This window comes from Triturus cristatus, chromosome 1_1, assembly GCF_964204655.1.
Source record: "Triturus cristatus chromosome 1_1, aTriCri1.1, whole genome shotgun sequence".
NCBI lineage: Eukaryota > Metazoa > Chordata > Amphibia > Caudata > Salamandridae > Triturus > Triturus cristatus.
The window spans coordinates 1011074584-1011088448 of NC_140579.1; positions in this window are offsets into that span (position 1 = coordinate 1011074584).

Consider the following 13865-nt stretch of genomic DNA (forward strand, 5'->3'; position numbering starts at 1 on the left):
ATGGTTTGTTAGCAGTAAGAGTGCAATTATTTTTTCACTCCAAGCTTCTGAATGTTGGTTAATATTTGTGTTTAATAAATTATGGCAAAGTGAAATGCATGTGTATTTCTTCATCACATAAGATTCATTTTCTGTAGTGTAAGGGCTTGATGAACACTCAGTGAAGGCCAGAAATATCTTAATACTAAGAGGGTCTCCATTGTTTTTTGTATCACTAACAACTTAAAGAGGCAAAGCATTTAGGGAAATAACATTCATTCATCACTTTTGATCCCCCCCCCCTCTCAACAACTGCCCTCATTTTTCAAACTATATCCCTTCACTCCTTTCCCCTTTACTCTATATGTAATTCTACTCACTAATCCTCTTTATCTCTAGCTTTGTCTAAGTTATTCTTCCTTGTTTATATTTCCTTCAAGTCCCACTTCTGGTAGCTCTTTCTTTCATACCTCTCTCGGCGTCTATGCTCCTCCTTCGCAACTTTCGTATTTCTGTCTGCTCCATCTGCCATTCCCATTCCTTCCACTACACTCAACCCATTTTTTCCCTACTTGCCAGTTCTAGGGAAAATCAAGCTTTGATTTTGCCATTGGCATTGGGTAGTACAGCATCCTCAATGACATGCACCCTTTAGGGTAGAAAAGACCACTTTATTGAGCTACATCTGTGCTTAGAAAAATATGTCTACACCTGCCTCTGCTGCCTTAAACACTATGACTTCCAAACTCACTAATACAACTTCAAATTCTAACTTCTTCCTCCTCCTCAGTAACCCACCCACATGTACCTACCGCCCCATCCTCTTCTGGAACCCATTTGTTATCCTCTTCTTCTGCCTGTGTGAAAGCATACCATGCCACTCTTTAATTTCTCCTGTATGCTATTTCATGGCTCAAGCGTTCAACTTCCAATTTGGGCACCTAGTGACCAGTCCAGACTTCAGTTGTCTTTACCTCCATAGAGAGAAATTAGGACGACTCCGAGGTCCCTCCTAGAGGAGGGGATGGACAGAAGGGAGGATACTCCCGTGTCCTTTGTCCAGTTTCTAGTGCCTAGAGCAACAAAAGGTCTTGCACTAAACATGTGGCTTGCACTTTCCTCATTTCCACACATTCAATCTTCCTCAACTTGTCAATTGTTCACTCGCTTTGTTCCACACTTCTCTTCCCTTTCTCATTTAGCACACATCTCCAGTAAAGTCTTGAAGAAAGAGGAAGTACACTCAAAAACCTAAGTTTACATTGTAGGTGCCACGCATGGATCGTTCCCATTATTTTGCCGTTCCATTCTCCCTGCCCACACCGCCCCGCCTGGGACAAATATTTGTGCTGCAATAGGGTGAAAGTATAACTTGGTTGCCCCATAGCAATAGTTTGTACAAAAGGTGTTTATATCAACCGGCTGAACAGTTATCATTCTTTTTTTTTTTTAAACTGTTTTTATTTAATTATTTGAAAATCAGCCAAAACATCAGCAGGTATGTCTTATATGTTATAAGTTCAACATCATAATCTTTAAACATTGTTGGTAGAAATGCAGGCTTTACAATCAAACCGTTCTGCTTCACGTATCCCCCCCACTCTCCAATCCTGTGGATTAGACATATCCTGGTCAGCTCATCTACTCGGAGACCCCAGGGTATTTTACTCAACTTGTGTAGGTCCCCGTGTACTAGGCTGTGTCGTGTTCGAGTCCTCTTCTACCATCTCTAGGTCGTAGTAGCTCAGCCATGGCTCTCAGATCTTCCTGAACTTCTTAGGGCACCTTCTGGCTGCATATACCGTTTTTTCCGCCCTCGTGTAGAGGTCCATATTAGCCCTCCATTCTGTCATAGTGGGCAAATGTGCTCTTTCCCAGTACTTGGCAATGTGCCGCTTTGCAACTATGAGCCCTAAATTACTCAGTAAAAGTTTATATCTGGGGATGTCAACATTTGTGTGGATGCCTAGGAGAATGTATTTTGGGTCTATTGGAATCTGTGTTTCCAGTAGGTTGTTCAGTTCCTGTACTATTTGGGACCAATATCTATGTATTAATTGACACTCCCATAGGGTATGAGTGTAAGAGCCCCAGTCTGTTTTACAACACAGACATTCTGGTGTCTCTGCTCTGCCCATAGCGTGCAGTCTCACTCTGTCGTAGTATACTTTAAGCTGTATTAGGCGTAACCTAAGCTTGATCGCTACCTCTCTAGGGTGCATTAATGTTATTTCCCAGTCAATGTCTTCTAATGCTCCAGTGGTTTCCTCCCATTTGCTCCTGAGTACTGGTAGTGTATCCTGAATATTGTTAATGATAGTTTTATATGTCCAAGAAACTGCCTTTTCGGGTATCTCCTCTTGTAGGAGTAGTCCTTCCACGGTGCATATTCGGAGAAGTCTTATCTCAGGTTTTTGCGTTCTCCAGGCGTGTTGGAGTTGTATGTATTTGTAGTGTTATCTGTTTGACGAGCTATATTCGGTCTGAAGCTCTGCAAAAGTGATGACGTCTCCTTTCCGTATTATGTCGCCTAACGTTGTGATTCCAATTATGTTCCAGCCTTTAAAACCCTGCAGTTTCGTGAATTCAGGCAGTCGATTACTCTCCCATAACGGCTTGGACCTGGATTGTCTTTTCTCCCATTTCATCTGTCTCTCCGCCCCTTTCCAGGCTTCAATCGCCCTCTGCGTTGCGGGTAATAAGCCACCCGTTCCCACGCCTCCATATATATAGTGTAAGTAAGAATCTTTCTGAAATTGGAGCCTTTCCAGGGCATATGTAGGGTGGTCCCCGGGTGCATTTCCCCATTCATTGATAACCATTAGGTGTGCTACCCTATTGTAGGCCTGTATGTCTGGGTTGAGCAATTCCCCCATTATATGTGCTACGTTGCAGTGTTTGGAGTGCCACTCGGGGGTGGCCTCCATCCCATAGTAATGTGTGCCTTTCATCATTAACTTCCTTAAAGACCGCGTCTGGGATTTTGTAGTATGCATTTTGAAGGATGTAAAGTAGTTTGGGGAGCGTTATCATTTTATGCATAGTTGTGGAAATGTGCTTTTTGATGAGCACACCGGTGCAGGGGTCACACCTCTCTGTCCAGAGGTCCATAGACCAACAAAATAGAGATTGGCACTGAAGCTGGAATTCAAATAACAAGTTTATTAATCACTCATGAGTGGGACTTCGTCCACACATCACTCTCAAGTGCTGCCTGAGGTAGTACATTGAAGTCACAAAACACAGGCCTTATATACAGCTTTTTCTGCACTGGTAAGCATGTGGATACAAATAGAAGGTACAGGCCTACACAGGAATAGTTACCGACAAACATGGGCAGATGGGAGATCATTTAGTCAGCAAAGTGGAAGGGGGAGCAGGAGTGCTTATGGCTAGGGGTGGGCGGAATTTGCGTAATCGCGTTACGCAAATCTCCGCGAAACGGTAAAAAATCTCCGCGAACATGCAGAAATTCCGCGAACACGCGGAATTGCATGTTCGCGATGCTTTTTTCCTGTTCACAGTTGCTGTTTGCGTGCTCGGGGAGAAATATCTCGCGAACACGCATTTTGAGTACGCGAACAAGAAAAAATTTCGCGAAGTCGCGGAAAGCAGAATTTTGGGCAATTTCGCGTTCTCCGCGGAACGCAAAATTACCGAAATTCCGCAAATTCCGCGAGCGGAACGGAATTTACCGCCCAGGCCTACTTATGGCAGCAGTGAGAGATTGACCGTTGAGTCTGAGACCAGGTGTTCTGGCAGCTACAAACTCTTAACATGCACATTGCTTTTAGCTGAGTCAGGAAGTCTACTAAAATAGACAGCACAGGCAGGGAAAAAGACAAGCAGCAGAGGATGGGAGAATTACAAAGCCAACAAAATGGATGCCATAACCAAGATGGCTTCAGCTTTTGCTAACGGAAAATATTTCAGATTTCCACAGACGACCCTTGTAGCAGATGCTGAAGACATTTTCTTATGCTTTTGAGGGAATACAAAAAATATCGTTTATATCGATCTGCATCATTTCATTCATTTCTTTATCACTTGCTAGTCGGGAATTTACATTCTTAACATTTCGTTTAGTCGGCGTACACAAGGTACAAGTAGAAACACAAAGGCAACAAAGGTTGGACATTCTATGCTTCTGTTCATGATAAGGAAGAGTAAAATAATAGTGTTCCATAGGGACAGGAGTAGTAGCAGTCAGTAGATTTCGGAGAGGAGCCTCTTCCTCTACAATCCATGTTATTATAGCAACAATAACAACAGTCAAAATAAGTCCAGTAAAAATCATTGTTCTTTTGCTACAAACTCTTGTAGCAGTCGGTTTCTTTTCCTTAGGCATATTCATTTCATCGACAAACAACAAAACAGATGGTGCCCTAAGGTCCTGGGCAGGCGTTGGTTTCTTTACTAACATTGAGACGAATAGTCACTAATAGACTACCCCCTTTGAAGTCAGTCTTTAACCACCCAGGACAGTGGCTCAACAGTCTTTTTCAGCAACGAAGTGTCTTTCTTCCTGGGTCGCAGCTGATATCGGGATGTACCAGGAATCGTGTGGTCCGGGAAGACTTCCTCAGATCCTTCAGGTGACGTGGCTTGTCCTTTCTCGGTGACCAGGATATCGCGGTGATCTGCCAACGCAGCTGGGCTCACTAGGTCTTGCAACACTTTACTGCAGTGTGTCGCATGGACCCAGTTTTTCCGGTTCGTCACTGTAGTAGAGTAGGATCTGCTTCACATGTTTACCCCCACTTTTTGCTGGTGTTTCACTGTTTTTCGACTTTAGTCTGGCTGGGACCCTGCTATCCAGGGCCCCAGCCTAGCTGCTTCCTCTCTAAAACGATTCCATGTACTTTAGGTACATTACAGATTGGATCTGAGGTGCCCTTATGAGTCCCTAGTATATGGTATACTATATACCCAGGGCATAGGTACCCCAGAGGCCTACCAGGGGTTGAAGCATATATCATGCCACCCCTGGAAAGCCACCCAAACTGACACCACAGGTCTGCTCCTGAAGCCTGAGTAAGGTGGTGCAAGCCCCCCTTACTGAGATATAGGTTCACTATATCTCCCCATATACTGCACATACAAACCTATCAGTCACCCCCATGCCAGGCCTTAGCAATCCTGAAGGCAGGGTGCTTGGTTATATGTGAGGAGGTGCCCAGGCATGAGCTGAGCTCCTCTGCAGCCTTCGGAATCTCTTCTCCGGGGTTTACAGTAGTGCAGCCTGACCATATACTCTTAAGTGCATTATAACCAAATGGTAAATGCTAACTTTGGACTGGCTGCACAGAAACATGTTGTGTTTGGTGTCAAACACCTTGGAATCATGCCCCCACACCAGTAACTGGTGTGCGAGTATGCTCTCACCCTTCTAGAGGGAGAAGCATGACAGCACTAGTTTAACCGGTAGAAACTTAATAGAGCCCTGGCATCACAAAATGGATGCTGCAGTCACAGACACGGGTCTGGCCTCCTGCTGCTGACCGAAACTCCGGTAGGCGAGGCCTGGACAATAGGTTTCCTGTCACAGGGAGGTCTAACCACCTCTCAAACAGGCTTATGTGTATTGGCGCTGGGTGGGAGCACTCTCTGAGTGCTTTGATGTCCTGCACTGGGGGCACATTTGGTGTCCCTGTGCATAGTCCAGCTCAAACCGGTTCAGTGGCTTCCAGCCCCTGCTCTGGTGTGAAACTGGACAAAGGAAATGGGTGTAGCCCCCCCTCTTTCCAAACCCTCCCATAGGTGGGTCCCCAGAGTATGTCCAACCCCCTACCTTAGTATAAGTATGGGACCCCAGTCCTTAGGACTTTAGATTACCTTGGACGAAACTCTGAAGTCAAATCCTGGACCTTCGCCGCTCTGCTCAAGACCAGAGGACTGAAGAAATCTCCCTTGGGGTGAAGGAGTGACTCCCCTGCTTGGCAGGCACCAACGAAGCAATTTGCCAGTCTGCATTATCGAAGCTCCCACCGGACTCTGAAGTATTTGCAGCCCAGGAAGAGGATTTCCAGACATCTCGGCAGCCGACCCGAGTCCCCAGCAAAGCTGAGACCTGCAGCCCTCGTGAGTAGTGTGGAACCGGAACTCCTGGTCACCGGGCACTTTTGAAAGTGCATTGACTTCTCGATGTCTCCTGAAGTCGTGCTTGGGCTGACTTGTAGCCCCCACCTCGAGCACTGAATCCACTGAAGATTGTCAGCCTGGTCATTCCGAGTGACCCGTGGGCCGCCATTTCTTGTTTTGTCTCGAGGTCCCTGCGCGATCCGTGGTTCATTGAATGGTGGGTCCCTGAGGGGGTAACTTTGTATTTCCTTGGGCTTTTCTGGTTGCTCCAGATGTGCCCCGACTCCCTACCAAGTGGTGAGTCCCTCACACCCTGCTGGTCTGCACCGAAGCATCTTTCTCGTTTCTGCCTGGGTTGCTGTTGCCAAGGGTTGTTGTATCCAATCCGGGCACCTACGCTGCAGCACTTGACATCCTTCGTGCTACAGCTCGAATCCAGCTCCTGGTCAACCTCAACGCCTCCTGGTCCTCGCGGCTGAAGAGTCAAGCTTCCCCTCTTTCACCTGAAATCACCCAACATCGGTGGGCATCTGCTCATCGCCTCCCTGGTCACTGGCTAGTGACCAAGACTCTGTCCCCTCTGCTTTCAAGTTCTTCTCATCTTCGATCCAGGCTTGGATCTCTTCGGACACTTCGTATCTTTACGGCAGCAGCACTTCTTCGCCAGCTTCCATTGAAATCGACGACGCGACCCGACACCAAAAGACACCTATGCACCCGGCTTCCCTGGGTGAGATAACACGAGTACTCCGGTGCTCCCCTGGGTGCTAGCCCTAGAACTTCCTAAGTCCAAAAGGGTTTGGTCCTGACTCATTTCTAAGTGTCCCTAATCTTTAAAAATCTAACCGTGACTTTGCCCATAGAAGATAACGGGAGCTCGTGGCTGTGTTCTCACACTGCACACGGCCCCCGTGGGTCCTCTGTGTCACTACCTTGGGTGGTTCCTTGGGGTCCCAGCGATTCTACAGGTTCTAGGCCTTGTGTTTAGTTAAGTCGTGGTTCTTATACCACTATTTTAGTAGGGCCTGACGTGTATTTGTGCTATTTTACTGTGATTATTGAAGTGTAACTCATGTGTTTTGACCTCTAGTCTCATAAAGAGACTAGGAGGGTGTGTTTAGTAATACATGCATATATTTTATATATATACCTGGTGTGGATATCTTTTATTTAGTGACTCAGGAGATTATAGACTGGTAAAACAAGCTGCTTTACATTCCTTCAAGACTTAGCCTGAAGGCTGCTCTCCATAGCTACCACTAGGATAGCTTTCAATAAAGGTTGTCTTTAACCTATAACCAATAAGCGGTTGTTTGGAATGATACAAGGTGCCCACTATAACTAGTGGACAGCATATATCAGGCCAACTTCTCACATTGGTGTGCAGCGTGTGGGATTCCAGCTTGCTATTCTTTTACCAGATAATCTCAATTGAGTAACTAACTGAAAACCACTAAAGGTACCCTAGGTACATATAATATAAGCTTTAGAATACAGTAAGTTCTACTGAACTTAGAGTTGTGTGTTAAGGGATAGCACACCCTTTCTACAACTCAAGAGAGTTTAGTAGGCCACACTAGAGTAGGTAGTGCAATACACCACACCACACTAGTAATGTCTTAAATGCCAGGAACCAGTAGGTTCTTGCCAGAAGCCAATGGGCTTCAAGATTCCCAGTAGATGAGACTCCCATTCATGGAACTGAGAACATTATGTACAACTAGGAAACTAAAGACAGGCAAAAGTTCAACCACCCAGAATCTCATAGAGGTACTCAGACTGGATGACCTTAGCAGATCTTTAGGATCTGAAGGGTTAGACAGAGTGGGTGGGACAGCACCTGAGGAAAGGCCTAGGGGTGTAACTCCCCATGACCTGACCTCTGAGGCTGGCCAGGCAGATAACAATGATATGGACCTGGAAAATTCAATTCCCCTGGACAGTGATGGAGAGGACCATAATGGACCCCTCTTTGTCCCTCCTGGGAGAGTTGGTGGTGGGCCAAGAAGGTCAAGATCTTCCTCCAGGGAGTCTAACCATTCTAACTCATCATTAGGGACCTCAATCTCCTTTCATAGGAGGGAAACCTCTCAGGAGAGAAGTGAGCGACTGCTTAAGTATGAGGAAGCTCAGCTTGAAATCAGAAGAAAGCAGGTAGCACTAGATAGGGAGGTCCTAGAGCTCTACAGAGCTAGGAAAAAGATGGGACTAGAGTCCCATGGTGGCAGCAACATCCCTAGAGATAGGGAAAGGTCTCATGAGTATAGAAACCTGAATAAGATTGTCCCTCCCTACCAGAGTGGGGATGACATCCACAAATGGATAACTGCACTGGAAAGGGCCTGTAAAGTACAAAGGGTCCCCCAGGAGCAGTGGGAAGCAATCTTATGGCTCTCCTTTGCAGACAAAAGTAGAGATAAACTTCTCACTGTTAGAGAGGAAGAGTCAGATGATTACAACAGTCTGAAGAGTGCCTTAATTGATGGGTTTGGCCTAACCACTGAGCAATACAGGTTAAAGTTCAGGGATACCCAAAAGACTCAAGACTGGGTAGACTTTGTAGATTGTGCTACTAAGGCTCTGGAAGGTTGGTTACTTGGCAGTAAAGTGCATGACTATCAAGGATTGTACAATTTGATTATGTGGGAGCAGATCCTTAATAATTGTCAGAATCAGCAGTACCTGGTAGACTCAGATCTGACCTCTCCCCAAGAATTGGGAAAGGAGGCAGACAAGTGGGTCAGAACCAGGGTGAGGCAGTAGGTACAGAACCAAGGTGGTGAACCCAAGAAGCAAGATCCTAAAAACTCTGATAAGGGTGGGGAGAAGGGTAAAGACCAGAAGTCTTCACAAGGCCCCCAAAAATCTTCTACAGGTGGGGATTCACAGTCTAACAAGGGAAAAGGCCAAAAGAAACCATGGTGCAAAATTTGTAAACAGAAAACTCACTGGACCAGTGATTGCACCAAGTCCAAAGAATCTACTCCAGCCACCATTGCCCTTAAGGCAACTGTTCCATCTAGTACAGCTACAATTGGTGGTGGTAATGTTCAGAATAAGGGTGTAGTAGGGTTAACCCTGGGTTCTGAGATAGATTCTGGCCTAGTCAGAGTTCCAACTCAGGCTGTTCTAGTCTGTGATGGAGGCATGGATATGTCCCCCTTTGTGAGCCCCAGTAATCTGGGCAAATACAGACAACAGCCTTTAATAAATGGAATAGAGGCTTTGGCTTCAGAGACACAGGAGCAAGTGTCACAATGGTGACAAAAGATCTTGTGGATCCTGGGCAGATTATACTTGGTGAAATGTACCACGTGACCAATGCTAGCAATGTCAGAACAGACCATTCTCTGGCAGTTTTTAACTTCTCCTGGGAGGGTGTAACTGGCCTTAAGAAGGTTGTGGTAAGTGCAGACCTACCAGTGCAGTGCTTGCTTGGCAATGATCTGGAAACTTCAGCTTCGGCTGAAGTGGAGCTCAGGACACATGCAGAAATGTTAGGGACCCCTGCTCATGTCTTTGCTGTGACTAGGTCACAGGCCAAAATGTCTAAAACTAGACAGGTCCTGGATTCTGGAATAATGGAGCAGGTGCCTCCCAAAAGGAGGAGCAGTAGGGTTAAGGCAGTGCCTTCCCACTTGACTCAGAATGCAGATCAGTCTCCTCAGGGAGATGATCTTGATGCTGAAGAAGGAACTGTTCCAGAGGAGCTTGAACCTGACCAGCTTGAGTTCTTGGGGACAGGGGGCCCTTCCAGGTCTGATCTGAGCCAGGAGCAGAAAACCTGCCCCTCTCTTGAACCCCTCAGAAAGCAAGCTGCTGATGAGGCTGCTGGGAATGCTAGTGGCACCCTTAACGTTTATTGAGATGATGGACTCCTTTATTCAGAGTGTAGAGACCCCAAGCCTGGTGCATCCAGGAGGTTGGTTATACCTCTGAAGTTTAGGGGCTTCCTATTGACACTAGCCCATGATATTCCCCTAGCAGGACACCTGGGCCAGAACAAGACTTAGGACAGAATTGTCCCTCACTTTCACTGGCCCCACATGTATGAAGACACTAAGGAGTTTTGTCGCTCCTGTGTGACCTGCCAAGCCAGTGGCAAGGCAGGTGGAACCACAAAGGCCCCCCTGATACCACTACCTGTGGTGGGGGTTCCCTTTGAGAGGGTGGGGATTGACATTGTTGGTCCCATGGATCCTTAGACAGAATCTGGGCACATGTTTATACTGGTGGTGGTGGACCATGCCACCAGGTACCCAGAAGCAATTCCCCTAAGGACCACTACAGCACCTGTGGTGGCAAGAGCTCTCTTGGGTGTATTCTCAAGAGTAGGCTTTCCTAAGGAGGTAGTATCTGACAGGGATGCAAACTTCTTGTCTAGTTACTTGACTGCTATGTGGAAGGAGTGGAGTGAACTACAAGTTCACCACACCCTATCACCCACAATGCAATGGTTTAGTTGAAAGGTTCAACAAAACGTTGAAGGGCATGATTAAAGGACTCCCAGAAAAACTTAGGCGAAGATGGGACACACTCTTGCCCTGCCTTTTATTTGAATACAGGGAGGTGCCTCAAAAGGGGGTTGGCTACAGCCCTTTTGAACTTTTGTTTGGTCACCCTGTCAGGGGTCCATTGTGTCTGGTTGAGGAAGGATGGGAGTTACCTCTTAAGCACCCAAACAGGACATAGTGGACTATGTACTTGGTCTCTGCTCCGGGATGGCTGAGTATATGAAAAAGGCAACCAAAAACCTTGAGGCTAGCCAGGAATTACAAAAAGCCTGGCATGACCAAAAGGCTGTACTGGCTGTCTACCAGCCAGGACAGAAAGTGTGGGTGTTGGATCCTGTGGCCCCAACAGCCCTCCAAGACAAATGGAGGGCCCCCCATACAATTGTTGAGCAGAAAGGGGAGGTCACCTACTTGGTAGACCTTGGAACCAGCTAGGAGTCCCCATAGGGTACTTCATGTCAACAGACTAAAACCATATGTTGACAGGGCAGACATGGGCTTGCTCATGGCTACTGATGAAGGACAGGAGGAAGAGAGTGACCCACTCCCTGACCTGCTTTCTCAGAACCCTGATGATGGGTCAGTTGATGGTGTAGCCTTGGCAGGCAGCCTCACTACCCAGCAGCAAACTGACTGCAGAAAACGTCTCAGCCAGTTCAGACATACGTTTTCTCTGACTCCAAGTCAGACTACCTGGTGCACTCATGAAGTGGACACTGGGAACAGTCTGCCTGTGAAGAATAAGATCTACAGGCAACCTGACCATGTCAGGAACTGTATAAGGACAGGAGTCCAAAAGATGTTGGATTTGGGAGTTATTGAATGCTCAGTTAGCCCTTGGGCTAGTCCAGTAGTCTTGGTAAATAAACCTAACACCACAGATGGCAAGAGAGAGATGAGGTTTTGTGTGGACTACAGGGGTCTCAATGCAGTCACTAGGACTGATGTCCATCCCATCCCCAGGACAGATGAGCTGATGGATACTTTGGCCTCAGCCAAGTTTCTAAGCACATTTGACCCGACAGCTGGCTACTGGCAGATCAGACTAGCTGAGGATGCAAAGCCAAAGACAGCATGTTCTACCCCTAGTGGGCACTATCAATTTGTGGTAATGCCCTTTGGTTTGAAGGATGCACCTCCCACTTTCCAAAGGTTGGTGAATCAAGTCCTTACAGGCCTGGAAGACTATAGTGCAGCATATCTAGATGATATTGCTGTCTTTCGCTCCACCTGGGAGGATCAACTGGTCCACCTGAGGAATGTTTTGGAGGCCCTGCAAAAAGCAGGCCTAACTATCAAGGCTACTAAGTGCCAGATAGGGCAGAGTCAGGTTGTGTACCTGGGCCACCTTGTAGGTGGAGGCCAGGTTCAACCATTGCAGAGCAAAATCCAGACCATAATGGACTGGATTGCTCCAACTACCCAGACTCAGGTGAGAGCCTTCTTAGGCCTGACTGGGTACTATAGAAGATTTGTCAAGGGGTATGGATCAATTGTGACACCCCTGAATGACTTAACCTCTAAGAAAATGCCCAAAAAGGTTAAGTGGACAGCTAGCTGTCAAAAGGCATTTGATGACCTGAAGCAGGCCATGTGCACTGCTCCCATTCTGCAAAGTCCTGACTACTCCAAGAAGTTCATTGTCCAAACAGATGCATATGAGTTGGGGGTAGGGGCTGTACTGTCTCAGTTGAATGATGAAGGTCAGGATCAACCAGTAGCTTTCGTAAGCAGAAGGTTGACCCCCAGAGAGACACGTTGGTCAGCCATTGAGAGGGAGGCCTTTGCTGTGGTTTGGGCTCTGAAGAAGTTGAGACCATACTTATTTGGTACTCACTTCATTGTTCAGACAGACCATAAGCCCCTCTTATGGCTAAAACAGATGAAGGGTGAAAATCCCAAATTGCTCAGGTGGTCCATTTCCCTACAGGGGATGGACTATATAGTGGAACATAGACCTGGGAGTAACCATGCCAATGCAGATGGACTCTCCAGATATTTCCACTTAGAACATGAAGACTCAACTGGTCAAGGTTAGTTTAATGTCCCTGCGTTGGGGGGGGGAGGGGGGGTTGTGTAGGAGAGTAGGATCTGCTTCACATGTTTACCCCCACTTTTGCTGGTGTTTCACTGTTTTTCGACTTTAGTCTGGCTGGTACCCTGCTATCCAGGGCTCCAGCCTAGCTGCTTCCTCTCTAAAATGATTCCATGTACTTTAGGTACATTACAGATTGGATCTGAGGTGCCCCTATAAGTCCCTAGTATATGGTATACTATGTACCTAGGGCATAGGTACCCCAGAGGCCTACCAGGGGTTGAAGCATGTATTATGCCACCCCTGGAAAGCCACGCAAAATGACACCACAGGTCTGCGACTGCAGCCTGAGTAAGGTGGTGCATGCGCCCCTTACTGAGATATAGGTTCACTATATCACCCCATATACTGCACATACAAACCTATCAGTCACCCCCATGGCAGGCCTTATCAATCCTGAAGGCAGGGTGCTTGGTTATATGTGAGGGGGTGCCCAGGCATGAGCTGAGCCCCTCTGCAGCCTTCAGAATCTCTTCCCTGGGGTTGTCAGTAGTGCAGCCTGACTATATACTCTTAAGTGCATTATAACCAAACGGTAAATGCTTACTTTGGACTGGCTGCATGGAAACATGTGTTTGGTGTCAAACACCTTGGAATCATACCCCCTCACCAGTAACTGGTGTGGGAGTATGGTCCCACCCTTCTAGAGGGAGAGACATGACAGCACTGGTATACCCGGTAGAAATTTAATAGAGCCCTTGCATCACAAAATGGATGCTGTAGCCACAGACACGGGTCTGGCCTCCTGCTGCTGACCGAAACTCTGGTAGGGGAGGTCTGGACAATAGGTTTCTTGTCACAGGGAGTTGTAATCACCTCCCAGACAGGCTTATGTGTATTGGGGCTGGGTGGGTGCACTCTGAGTGCTTTGAAGTCCTGCACTGGGGGCACATTTGGTGTCCCTGTGCATTGTCCAGCTCAAACCGGTTCAGGGGCTTCCATCCCCTGCTCTGGCGCGCAACTGGACAAAGGAAATGGGTGTAGCCACCCCTCTTTCCAAACCCTCCCATAGGTGGGTCCCCAGAGTATGTCCAACCCCCTACCTTAGTATAAGTATGGGACCCCAGTCCTTAGGACTTTAGATTACCCTGGATGAAACTCTGAAGTCAAATCCTGGACCTTCGACTCTCTGCTCAAGACCAGAGGACTGAAGAAATCTCCCTTGGGGTCAAGGAGTGACTCCCCTGCTTAGCTGG